General features: G+C 50.0%; 1 protein-coding gene across 3 annotated transcripts in view; it reads left to right on the top strand.

Moving 5' to 3' along the window:
* The first annotated feature begins 3 nt into the window (after nucleotides 1–3).
* NCKAP5L (NCK associated protein 5 like) overlaps nucleotides 4–12,242 on the top strand; it is a 33,248-nt gene continuing 21,009 nt past the window's right edge. For 2 of the 3 annotated variants that reach the window (XM_040488205.1, XM_040488206.1), the window contains exon 1: nucleotides 4–114. The gene's annotated coding sequence lies outside the window, so the exon portion shown is untranslated. The remainder of the gene's footprint in view (nucleotides 115–12,242) is intronic. The other variant, XM_040488204.1, reaches the window with a different exon arrangement.

Consider the following 12,242-nt stretch of genomic DNA (forward strand, 5'->3'; position numbering starts at 1 on the left):
CTTGACATCAAGAGGCGGCCCCAGCACCCCCCTTCTTCTGCCCCCCGCCCCCGAGCCGCGGCCATGGACCCGGCGGATCCGGCCTGCCCTGGCCCAGTTCAGCACCTCATTTCGGTGAGTTCCAGGCCTACTTGGGATTTAAAAGGCGGCGAGTGGAGGGTCTGTAAGCTCTGGGCTGGGGGTGGGCGGTTTGAAGGGTAAGGCTCTCGTGGCAGCCTAGGGTCGGAGGGGGCGGCGCGCTTTCCTGCCCGGACCTAGCTGCCTGCCCCTCCCTCCCGCCGCACTGTCCCGGGGTGGGGGTGGGGGGTCCGGCTGCGACTCTGTCCACCCCTACCCCACCCCCTACCGCCCCCCGCGCCATCCTCGCGCACACTCCATGGCCCCGGAAGGGAAACTTTCGGGACAGGGGGATGTTCCGGGGGCCGGTCTCCCTCCCTCTTTGAAAGCACTGACCTTGCCCCAGCTGCGCACCCTACCCCACCCGCATCTCACTGTCCGGGTGCCGCTTAGCGGTGCGGGGTTGTTGCGCAGGGGGGGGAGGGAGGCTCTCCCCAAAGCGCAGGCGCGGAGACGAGCCCCGGGCTCCTCTTCGCCCTCCTTGCAGTCCCCGTGGCCTGGGGCGGTAGGGCGTGGGGAAGATGGGGAGAGGCGGAGAGATCAGGGTCTCTAGGAACAATCCTTCCGTGGCTTTGAGGGGCTGCGGGAAGGAAGGAGGCGGGGGCCGGGAGGCTGAACACTAAAGAGAGACTGAGGGAGGGAGAAGGGCTGGGCAGGGTGTGGGGCCAGGGCAGCGCCTGCAGAAAAGGCTCTCTGGGTCCTGGCTGCGGTGCCAGAAGAATGCAGAGAATTTATCTGTGCCCGACACTCCCCTGGCCTAGGCCGACTAGAAAAGCGGCTCACCGAACCCCAGCCCCCTTCTCCTTATTCTGGGCCCAAGGCCCCATGTCTCCAGTCCTGGCACTGCCCCAAGGGCACGAAGGTCCCTCACCTCCCGCAGGCCTGGTTTTCCAGGTTCTCAGCTCTATCCATCCAGCCTGCCAGCTGCTACTTCGCAAATGCTCGCCTTTCTGAGGAACCAGGGGGGTCTTACACTGATGGGTTCCTGGCTGTGAAGGCAAACCCCTCTTACTCCCTCCCAACCACCCTCGCCCTCTCCACGGGACCTCTTGGCTAAGCACAACTGTCTGCCAGAGGTAGTGGCTGGAGGAAGATGCCTGGGACAGGGGTGGTCCTGGGGGACAGGAGAGAGGGAGTCAGTGTCTAACCATTCTATGGACAGTACTTTTGGAAAAAATGAACCCAGCCTAGTTGTCTTGTTGCAGACCCTCTCTTGGAAGACATTATGCCAGCTGACTCCAAGACCCCTGGTCTTTCAAGAAGGGAGACACAAAATTCACTTCTCGTATTGGTTCCCTGACTTTCTGTGAACAGCCTAGGGTTAGTGGGTTTCCTACTTCAGAGAAACGTGTATTCCTGTCTGGGGATCTATTCCCACATAATTCAACTTTGTTTTCTAAGTCTGTGGTCTCGGCATGAGGTGGCTCAGGCACTCCAGCATCTTTCTCCAGTTTAGGTCTTTGGAACAGAGTGGGAACCTAGAGAGGCAGATGGCCTGGGCTGCAGAGAAGGCTGTTCCACAGTAGGCAGAAACCAATGTATATGAGGACCAGGCTGCTATCTCTGTGGACTGGGAGTCAGAAGCACTGGTGTCTTCTCTTCCCAGCTTGCTGTGTGACTTTGGCCAAGAGAGCTTGCCTCTCTGGGGCTCTTTTTCTCCTATCTGTAAAATTCAGCAATTGCACTAGAGAGCTCTAACATTCCCTTTCGCTTTTTGACATTGTGTGGTTCCACTGATAAGTGAATCTGAAAGGTAGAAAGGTCCTCTGGCAGGGTGCCTTTGAAGTTGGAAGGGGTAGATGTTGGGTGATACAGTTCTAAGTCATAGTTGCTTAGGACTGGAACCTTGGGTGGAGAGGAGCAGACTCCCTTATTCTGCCTAAGAAGAATCGCTTCTTCTGCCATTGTCTTGCTTACTCTTGGTGGATTGGGATATGAACTCTTGCTGGCTGGGGTTTGGCCCACCCATCAAGGCCTCTGCTGAGACATCCTGGCAGGCCAGTCTTTGAGTTGGGCCTTTGGGGAGGAGTTGAGAGAAGGGGCAGCAGCCAAGGGCCAGTAGGGTAAGCAGATTCCCAGGAGACAGTTTGCATCTCAGCTGTTGGGACTTGTTTTAGGATCTGAGCCAGGGAGCACAGCACACTCATCCACCCTCTTATGGGAAGAGGACGAGAGCCCTGCTGCTGTTGCCCATCTCACTCCCTGGCCCTACTCACCTCACCTGTGCCCTCCCCCACCCCTCTTCCCTACCCAGTCCCCAGGCAGTGGGCTTAAGGAGTCCTCCCTGCTGCCTTTACCCAGTCCAGCCAGCCTCCCAAGCCCTAACATGGCAGCCAAGCAGCAGGGAGAAACTGCCCCAGCCCCACCTTTCCCAGCCTCCTTCCCTCCTGGGGGTACAGTTTCTCAGGAGTCAGGTTCTCCAGGTTGGGACTTGCTCTCTAGCCCAAGAGCCAAAGCCTTCACGTTTTCCTTGTTTGTTTTCATCCTTGATCTCCCAGGTGCCAAGGGGGATGTTAGAGGAGGTGGTAGTTAGAGAGGCTGTGGGATTGGTTAGACATGGGACGCATTCTCCTGCATTGCTAGCTCTCCTGAGCCTGGGGAGCCCTCTTCCCTGGGCCCTGCTGCCCATGGATTGAAGCTACAACAGGAGGTATTTAGGTTAGACCCCAAGGAAACCTTCCTCACTGTGAGGAGTCCCTGGATTGGAGAATGGAAGCTCCCAGGGAGGTCAGTTTCCCAGAAAGTGGTTAATGGTGGAGTCCCTGTCAGAGTGAAGGATGCGGCTGTTGCTAGGCAGAGGCTGCTGTTTCCTCTTGGGGTGTGGCTCCGAGGCTGGCCAGCCAGAGGCCCCGTTAGAAGCAGGAGGAGAAAGGACCCTTGCCTGATAGCTGAAGAGGGGACCCTGGCCCCGTCAGCTCTGGCTCACCAGAACTGCATCCCTTAGAACAAATGCCACTTCTCGCCCTGCTTCCCCCGGCTCCTCCCCCAATTCACCACCACTACCACAGTCTGCTTTGACAATCCTCACCCAAACCTGGCAGGCTCCTCCAGCCCTAGTCTGGCTGCACTAATGGACTGATTGGATTTTCTATACTTGGAGTTTGGGATTTCTGATTGAACATGCAAATTTATGTAAATCAACCTGGGATCTGCCACCACATCAAAACAACATAGTCATAGGCTGGAAGGAATCCTAGAGACATCTAGTCCAACGCCCTCGTGTTAAAAATGGGGAAACTGTGAAGTCCAGAGGGGGAAGTGATTCATGCAATGATGAGTGTCAGAGGCAGGGCTCCTGACTCTGGTCTAGTGTTTTACATGGTTCCAGCCTGCCTTAATTTCTCATGCATGAGGGGCCTGGCCAAACTTAAAGCAGAGAGGGCATTTCTTGAACCTGAGATTGTGGAGAGCTGGAGGGTCAGAGTGTTATCTCAGGGGCTCTGGTCAGCTCTAACATGCTGAAGAAAAATAACTTCCAATGCCCTAGAGCACCACCCTTAATGTTTTTCCCCAGGCCCTGCCCTGGAAGGTTGGAGGACAAGGTCATTGGTTGCTCCTGGCTTGGCCCTTGCGGTTTCCCCAGAGCTGAGATTGTGTCTGTTCCCAGCATCTCTCACAGTACCAGGCACATAGGCTGTGAATGGCTCCACACAGGCAGTGCCTCTGTGTTGACCCTCCCATCCTCATTTGAGCCTCTGCTGCTTCCCTCCATGGCCATGATGGGAAAAGATCTTTAGTCGTCTGTGACTCTTTGCCTACCTTCCCCTGCCCTTCTGGAGGACACAGGCCATCTGGACCTCCTCTGCAGGTTTCTACAACAGTGACAGACCACGCCACCTTGCTATAAGAACGGTCTCATTATTTTGAAATCAGTGCCAAAGTTGGAAGGGGGTTGCAGAGATGGGCTTGACTCCCTGAGAAGTAGTCTCCCCACTTCTAGACATATTTCTGATCTGATCCACCCTCCCAGCTGCAAGATGCCCCTTGTTCCCACTTTGCAGATGGCGCCCGCAGTGTGGGGCTGTTGGGAGGGCTGAGCGCTCACTTACCCTGCAGTGCCTGTGTGCGTTGCGGAGATCCAGAGGTGCTCAAAGCAGCTGTTGATCTGCTTTGCAGTACTTTGGCAGAGTGAGTGTCCACACACATTCAAGATCAGAGGCCCTGGCCCAAAACGCAGCAGGAACGGAACCAGCACCTTCAGTTCCTCACTACCCAGTGGCCCTCAGCTCCTGTATTCTTAGTTCTGTGTGAGGGGAAAGCCTCCCTGGGCCTCAGTTTCCCAGCCTGTGCTGATGGATTAATAACACATCATAGCTGGGGTGTGGCACTTGCTCAATAATTACCATTTTCCCAGCTCTGGGAGTTAACACAGATGAAAGAAGCCTGAGGAGGCCAGGCTGTTATTAAGGTGAATTATCATTGCTATTATTACTGATTTCTACAAATCCAGCAGCCGCTGAGAAGAGCACAGCCAGGCACACTACCTGGGCCTTATAGCTGTCCTTGGGCTCTGGGATTTCTCCAGTATTCACCAAACTTTAAAAAAATATCTATCTACGGGTGCCTGGGTGGCTCAGTCGGTTAAGCGTCCGACTTCGGCTCAGGTCATGACCTCGTGGTTTGTGAGTTCGAGCCCCACGTCGGGCTCTGTGCTGACAGCTCGGAGCCTGGAGCCTACTTCGGATTCTGTGTCTCTGTCTCTCTCTGCCCCTCCCCCACTTGTGCTCTCTCTCTATCAAAAATAAATAAAATGTAAAAAAAATTTAAAAAATATCTATATGCATATAGGTAGGTATTTTTTATTTTATTTATTTTTTATTTATTTTTTATTTATTTTTTTTAAGGTTTATCTTTGAGACAGAGAGAGACAGAGCATGAACAGGGGAGGGGCAGAGAGAGAGGGAGACACAGAATCGGAAACAGGCTCCAGGCTCTGAGCGGTCAGCACAGAGCCCGACGCGGGGCTCGAACTCACGGACCGTGAGATGATGACCTGAGCCGAAGTCAGACGCTTAATCGACCAAGCCACCCAGGCGCCCCTATTTTTTCTTTTATTTAAAAAAATTTTTTTTAAGTTTATTTATGTTTGAGCAAGAAAGAGAGAGCAGCAGAGAGAGCATCTCAAGCAGGCTCCACACTATCAGCATGGAGCCTGATGGGGCTTGAACTCCTGAATTGTGAGATCATGACCTGAGCTAAAATCAAGAATCGGATGGATGCTTAACCTCCTGAGCCACCCAGGGGTCCCTATAGATAGATATTTTAAAAAGAGAGAGGACCCCATTCTGTTTCTCATGCTGATGCCTGCAAGGCTTGAGTGGTGGTGGGTGCTGCTTGGGGCACTCGTCTACAGTTCTCACTGTCATGAAGGGCTTGAAATTGTCCCTCCCTGGGTAGAATGATGAGGTTGTTCCTAGATGAGACTGTGAGGGGCCCCAGAACTCCTGGGGTGTGGCCCTAGGATTCTCAGCAGTCACACTTCTGTGGCCTGATTCATTTTACCCCTAGCTGGCTTGATGGGGGGGCTGCAGGTGGTCCTTTTATGGTCCTTTTAGATAGATATTAAGACCTGTGGAGACACCCCCAGAACCTGTCCGCAGCAGCCATAGGTACTCCCGTGTGTCATTTACCCCAACGTACTCCCATCTGCCCCAAACTCTCCCCTTGCCCAACCTCCCACCTTTGCTTCTGCCCTGTGCGATCTAGAATGAACCCAGGAGGAAGCGGCCCTGACCACCTTCTGAGTAGTTTGGTGCTACCATGCTGCACCACAGCCTGGGTGTGAAAGGGCCTGTCTCCTAGCTCAGTGAGAGCATTACGGGAAGAAAGGGAGTGAAGACTGGTGTCCTTTGGCCTCATCTAGCCAGATCTCCTCACCACTCCCTTGTCCCAGGGACCTGGTCCCTACTTCTAATATGGGACTATCCCCAAATTCCCCATTCTAATATCCCCAGCTGGGATGAGCTTTAGAAATCACCTGGGAGGGGCATGTAGGTAGCTCAGTTGGTTAAGCATCCAACTTCGGCTCAGATCGTGATCTCACGGTTCATGAGTTCCAGCCCCGTGTCGGGCTCTGTGCTGACCGCTCAGAGCCTGGAGCCTGTTTCCGATTCTGTATCCCCCTCTTTCTCTGCCCCTCCCCTGCTTACACACTCTCTCTCTCTCAAAAATAAACATTAAAAAAATTAAAAAAAAAAAAAGAAATCACTTGGGAAAGTGGTTATACCTTCTTTTTTTTTTAAGTTTCGTATTGCAGTTTTTCATTAGACATTTTTTTAACATAGTCCAAAAATCAAAATGGTACAAAAAGGTATACGTTGAGAAATTGTGCTCCCACCTCCACCCTTTTTTCCTCTACAGATAATCACTTATTTTTTACATAGCCCTCAAGAATGTCTTTACGCAGGGACACCTGGGTGGCTCATTTGGTTAAGCCACTGACTCTTACTTTCAGCTCAGGTCGTGATCTCATGGTTGTGGGATTGAGCCCCATGTCATGCTCAGCATAGAGCTTTTTTGGAATTCTCTCTCTTTCCCTCTCTCTTGTTCTCTCCCTCCCCCGCTCATTCTCTCCCTTGCTCATTCTCTCTCTCTCTCTCTCTCTCTCAAAATAAGTAAAAATTAAACTTAAAAAAAAAAAAAAAGAATACACAAAACGAATGTAATGCGTATTCTTAGGTTTCTTCCCTTACCCAAATGATAGCAGATAGCATATATTGTCTTCATCTGGTACCTGTTGGCAATATCTGGGTGTGCATGGATTTTTTCCTTCCATCTCTGTCAGGTCTCTGGTTTCCAATCTTTACCACCCACCCAGGGCCCCCCAGTTGGCCCCAGGCCATAAGCAGGGTTTGTTCAGCTTCGTATACTAAACGTCATTCAGATGCCAAGGTTTAGGCCAAAACCAGCCTCTGAGGAATTCTCAAGCTCTGTCCAGCAGTTACTATGTGCTAGTGTTGTGCTAAGGAAAGGGCATATATTGGAAGAACCAGTAATCAGAGGACCTGGTCCACCTTGGTGTGTGTGGGAGTGTGCATGTGTTGCCGAGGGGGGCGGGGCACATGGTATGGCACAGTATGAAGCTGAGAGCAAGGGTCTGGGCCCAGGACTGCGATGTGGTGCCACGTGACCTGGAAGGCTGGGTTTTTCAGCTTGACCTCTTTCCCAGTCTGCGGGATGTCCTGGGCCCCTTGACTTTTATTATGTCCAAAACAAGAAACCCCTTTCTCTGTCAGATGGTATGGATAAGGCCTCCTCCCCACCCCCACCCCACCGTCTTCTATCCCCAGCTCTGGGCCTGCAGGCTGCTGAAGCTGGAACCTTCCTTTCCACTGCAGGCCGAGGGGAAGTTGGGGGGTGTTTGCTTCTCACTTCCTCTCTAGACGGCACCTCACTTCCTGTCCCTGGGACTGGAAGAAGGCTAAAGCTCTTGGCTTTGCTGTCCCTTCCTCTCCCCACTCCCCGCCCCCCACCCCCTGCTTTCCTGAGAAGCCTGTGGGCCCTGTGGGAGGAAGGCAGAATCAAAGCCAAGGGCTTCTCCTAAAAGCCCTGCCAAGCTCCTCACCTTCAACCCCCTTACCCCACATGAGGGGACCTGTCTTCTCAGCTGCAATCCCTTTCCAGACATGATCTCATCCTTCTATGTCCTGCAGGAGGAGAGAAGTCAGAGAATTCATCCCATTTTACAGATAGGAAAACTGAGTCCCAGAAAGGTTCTAGGCTTCACCCAGGGTCATTCAGTGTGGCTGAGCCAGAACCGGAATCCAGGAAGTCTCACTCCCATTTGTGGGCACAAATAAGAGCAGAGAGTGAGGGTTTGTGAGTGTGCCAGAGCTACTTTTGTTCCCAGGGAAGGCTGCTTTCTTCTTCCAGAGCTGGTAGCTTAGGAGGTCACCTCCGCGCTCTGGCCAAATGGCAACCACGAAGTCAACACTGAAGCCGCCTGGACGTGGAAGGCATTTGGCTGGCCAAAGCCTGTTCCCTTTGAAGAAAGAGGCCAAGAAAGGAAGCTGAGGGAGTCAGCCCTGGGGGCTGGGAGGGTAGGGCCTGCAGGTGCAGCCTGAGAGCCATCAGGCTATGCAGCCTCCCAGGCCCTTTTCCTCTTGGACCTGAGAGCGGATCGCTGATGTACCAGTAGTCAACTCAGCAGTTGCCTCTACTGCTGCCTCCAGGAGCCTCTCTGCCTCAGCTCTTCCTGTGGGACCCAGCACGTGTCTCTGGTTACACCCAGGGTGTTGAAAATATGCTGACTCTGCTGTTGGGTCAGGAGATAGGAGAGGAGTTAGTAACTGGCATGGGCCAGGGGACCAGGAAACACTCACCTTCAAATGCCCTTCAGTCCAGCTGCACTGAGTCATTCTGTTTCCGTACACACCCACAGATTTCTGCCTTCTGTTTATGCCTGCCTTTTGCCTAGAATGACCCCCTTGCCGTTCCCGTGTCCCTAAACCCTACGGGTCTATAAAGTCCCACTTCACTTGATGCCTTGAGTTCTGAAAAAACTGTTTCAACTGCAGCTTACTATTTCTCTCCTGATTTTTAAAGTTCTCAAAAAAAAAAAATTCTCGGGGCGCCTGGGTGGCGCAGTCGGTTAAGCGTCCAACTTCAGCCAGGTCACGATCTCGCGGTCCGGGAGTTCGAGCCCCGCGTCGGGCTCTGGGCTGATGGCTCAGAGCCTGGAGCCTGTTTCCGATTCTGTGTCTCCCTCTCTCTCTGTCCCTCCCCCGTTCATGCTCTGTCTCTCTCTGTCCCAAAAATAAATAAATGTTGAAAAAAAAATTAAAAAAAAAAAAATTCTCTCGTGGGACTTCCTTCACAGTACAGCTATCACCTACATGTCTTATGTCCCCCAACAGACTGCAAGCCCCAAGAGGTGAGAAGAACTGATCCGTCTCTGAGTGGCCCCCCAGTACCCAGTGTTGTGACTCCCACTGAGTGATCTGTTTGGAAATATCCTCAAAATAAATAGATTAGTCCCATTTGCCAGAGGGAACCACTGAGGCTTGGGTGTGGGTTGAGGGCTTGGATAGGGACAAATCTGAAACCATCCCTTCCTCACCTCTCAGCATGGTTTGTCATATGGGCCCTCAGAGCCATTTGGGGGGGGGGCGCAGTTGGGGGTCTTGAAGAGACCCTGATGAGCCCACCATCTCTTCTTTCTGGTCTTATTCTGTCTGGAATGAAAGGAGATCACCAGGTTCAGGGCCTCGTGGACAGAAGCAGTGCACTGGCAGCAAGTGGGGGTACAATTATGTAGGCAGGGCTCCTCCTCGGGGAGCCCCCCTTCTGATAGCCCGGGAAGTCCCGTCTTCCTCATAGGGGAGGACTAGAGAACAGGACACAGTACAGTTGGTCCTGCAGGAGGCACTTGAAGAAGACAGATCAATGTGGGCAGCATCAGTTCAGGACAGCTTTTCAGGAGAATTGCTCTGGGGCCAGGGCAGGGCTTCCAGGACTGTGCTGAGGGCTTTGGTCTGTCCCCGAGGCACTCAGAGGTCATGGGAAGATTTGAGGCAGGAGGGACACAATTAGACTTACAGTTTTAGAAAGATGATTGCTCTGGTGGAGCTTCTTGGAAAAGTGATTGTGGCAGGGAAAATATAAGATAAGTCTGGAACATTTTATGGTGCCAGAAAGTAAGCAGATGTTAAAAAGTAAATACATCTTCGGGGCGCCTGGATGGCTCAGTTGGTTGAGCGTCCGACTTCGGCTCAGGCCGTGATCCCACAGTTCATGTGTTCGAGCTCCACATCGGGCTCTATGCTGACAGCTCAGAGCCTGGAGCCTGCTTCAGATTCTGTCTGTCTCCCTCTCTTTCTGCCCTTCCCTCACTCATGCTCTCTCTCTCTTTCTTTGTCTCAAAAATGAATAAATGTTAAAAAAAAATTTTTTTTTAAGTAAATACATTTTCTTTGTATGGGGGCATGTTGAAAGGATACAGGAGCCAGCCTGAAAGAGTTCTCCATGATCAAGGCTGGAATTTAAGCAATGAAGTCAATGATGATACTATTGGATTATAATCCAAAGAATAAAATATCCATGAGTTTGTGCTAATATAAATATGTAATTAGGTAAATCAGTGGCAGTGAAGGGACGGCTTTTCCTTATAGAAAACTTCTCATTAATAAATGTGTAAGGAATGAAGGCAATCAAAAATTATCATTAGAATGCTACAGCAATTGCTGCGAGCAAGATCCACTGATGAATCCTAAAATTAGTGGGTGAGAATTTAAGAAGAAACAGGGTGTTTGCATGGTCAATAAGTATTGCCCCCCAAACTGGTTACTAATTACAAAAGGAAAAATAGTAACTTTACAGTGGATAAACCCACTAGCAGATACCGTCTAACCAGGTGGTCAAGGTTAACCTCACCAGTCATAAGACGTCGCAACATTATACCCCTGGTATAATGCACTGAGAAGGGCACCCTCTATGGTATTCCTTCTAAAAATTCAGAACCTCGGTCTAACTGGAGAAAACATCAAACAAACCCCAATAAGGGAACGTTCTGTAAAATACTGACCTGATCCATTCCCTTCCCTTCCAAAATGTCAAGGTCATGAAAGACAAAGACTGAGGAACTGTCATGAATCATAGGAGAATAAGGAGATTTGGTGATTAAATACAGTGTGGGATCCTAGATTAGATGTTGGATTAGAAAACATCAGTGGAGTGGACATCAGTGGAAAAACTGGTAAAAGCCAAATAAAGTCTGTGGTTTGGGTGTTTGTTTTTTTAATTGTTTTTCTAAAGAAAGGTATAGAACAGTGAGAAGAACATGGTGCTATGTCTATTTTTTTTTAAGTGTGTGTGTGTGTGTACACAACCCTACAAAACCATGCTAAGTTTTAAAATACACACAGAAGTAGAAGTGCAAGATGGCTGGGGCAAGGGCAGGGAGGAGCATCGTAAAAAAGGGAAAAGTCATCCAGGAAAAAGTGGTCACCATCAAAGACAAGCTATAGAATGGGAGAAAATACTTGCAAATAATAAATAAGAGACTTGTGAGGATTTTTTATATATATTTTGAATACAACTCAATTAAAAAAAAAACATAATTGGGGCACCTGGGTGGCTCAATCGGTTAAGTGTCCAACTCTTGATTTTGGCTCAGGTCACCATCTCACGGGTACATAAATTCGAGCCCTGCATCAGGCTCTGTGCTGACAGTGCAGAGCCTGCTTGGGGTTCTCTCTCTCTGCCCCTCCGCAGCTCTCTTTCTCTCTCTCAAAATAAATAAACATTTAAAATGATAATAATAATAATAAATTAAAAAACCCCATATAATCTAATTAAGAATGAACAAGGATCTGAATGGACATTCTTCTAGGGAAGATACACAGATGGCCAATAAGCACATGAAAAGATGCTCAACATCACTAACTGGGGAAGTAAAAATCAAAACCAGAATGAGATATCGTATCACACTTGCTAGGGTGACTAAAACCAGGAAATCAGACAATAACAAGTGGTGAGGACATGGAGCAACAGAGAAACACTTGTACACTGTTGGCCGGACTGTAAAATGGTGCATTCAGTTTGGAAAACAGCTTGGTAGTTCCTCCAAAAGGTAAACCTAAAGTTACCATAGGATCCAGCAGGTCCACTCCTAGGTATATACCCAAGGGAAATGAAAACATAAATCCACATGAAAACTTGCACATAGATGCTCATAGCAGCATTATTCGGGACAGCCAAAAAGTGGAAACAGCCCAAACGTCCATCAACAGATGAATGGATGAACAACTGATAGCGTAGCCGTACAATGGAATATTATTTGGCCATGAAAAAGGAGTGTAGTACCAATATGTGCTTCGACGTGGATGAACCTTGAAAACGTGCTAAGTGAAAGAAGCCGTTAACAAAGACGACCTCTACTACGATTCCGTTCATACGAAATGTCCAGAATAGGGTGATCTATAGAGACAGAAAATAGATTACTGGTTGCCTAGGGTTGAGGGTGAGGGGATGCTAATTAAAGGGTAATGAAAACATTCTGAAGTTGTCACAGTTGCATATATCTGTGATTACACTACGAACCATTAATTGCACACTTTTTTTTTTAATTTAAAAAAAAAATTTTAATGTTTTATTATTTATTTTTGAGACAGAGAGAGACAGAGCAT

Source organism: Herpailurus yagouaroundi, unplaced genomic scaffold (genome assembly GCF_014898765.1).
Source record: "Herpailurus yagouaroundi ecotype Mexico unplaced genomic scaffold, PumYag 166, whole genome shotgun sequence".
In the NCBI taxonomy this organism is placed as follows: domain Eukaryota; kingdom Metazoa; phylum Chordata; class Mammalia; order Carnivora; family Felidae; genus Herpailurus; species Herpailurus yagouaroundi.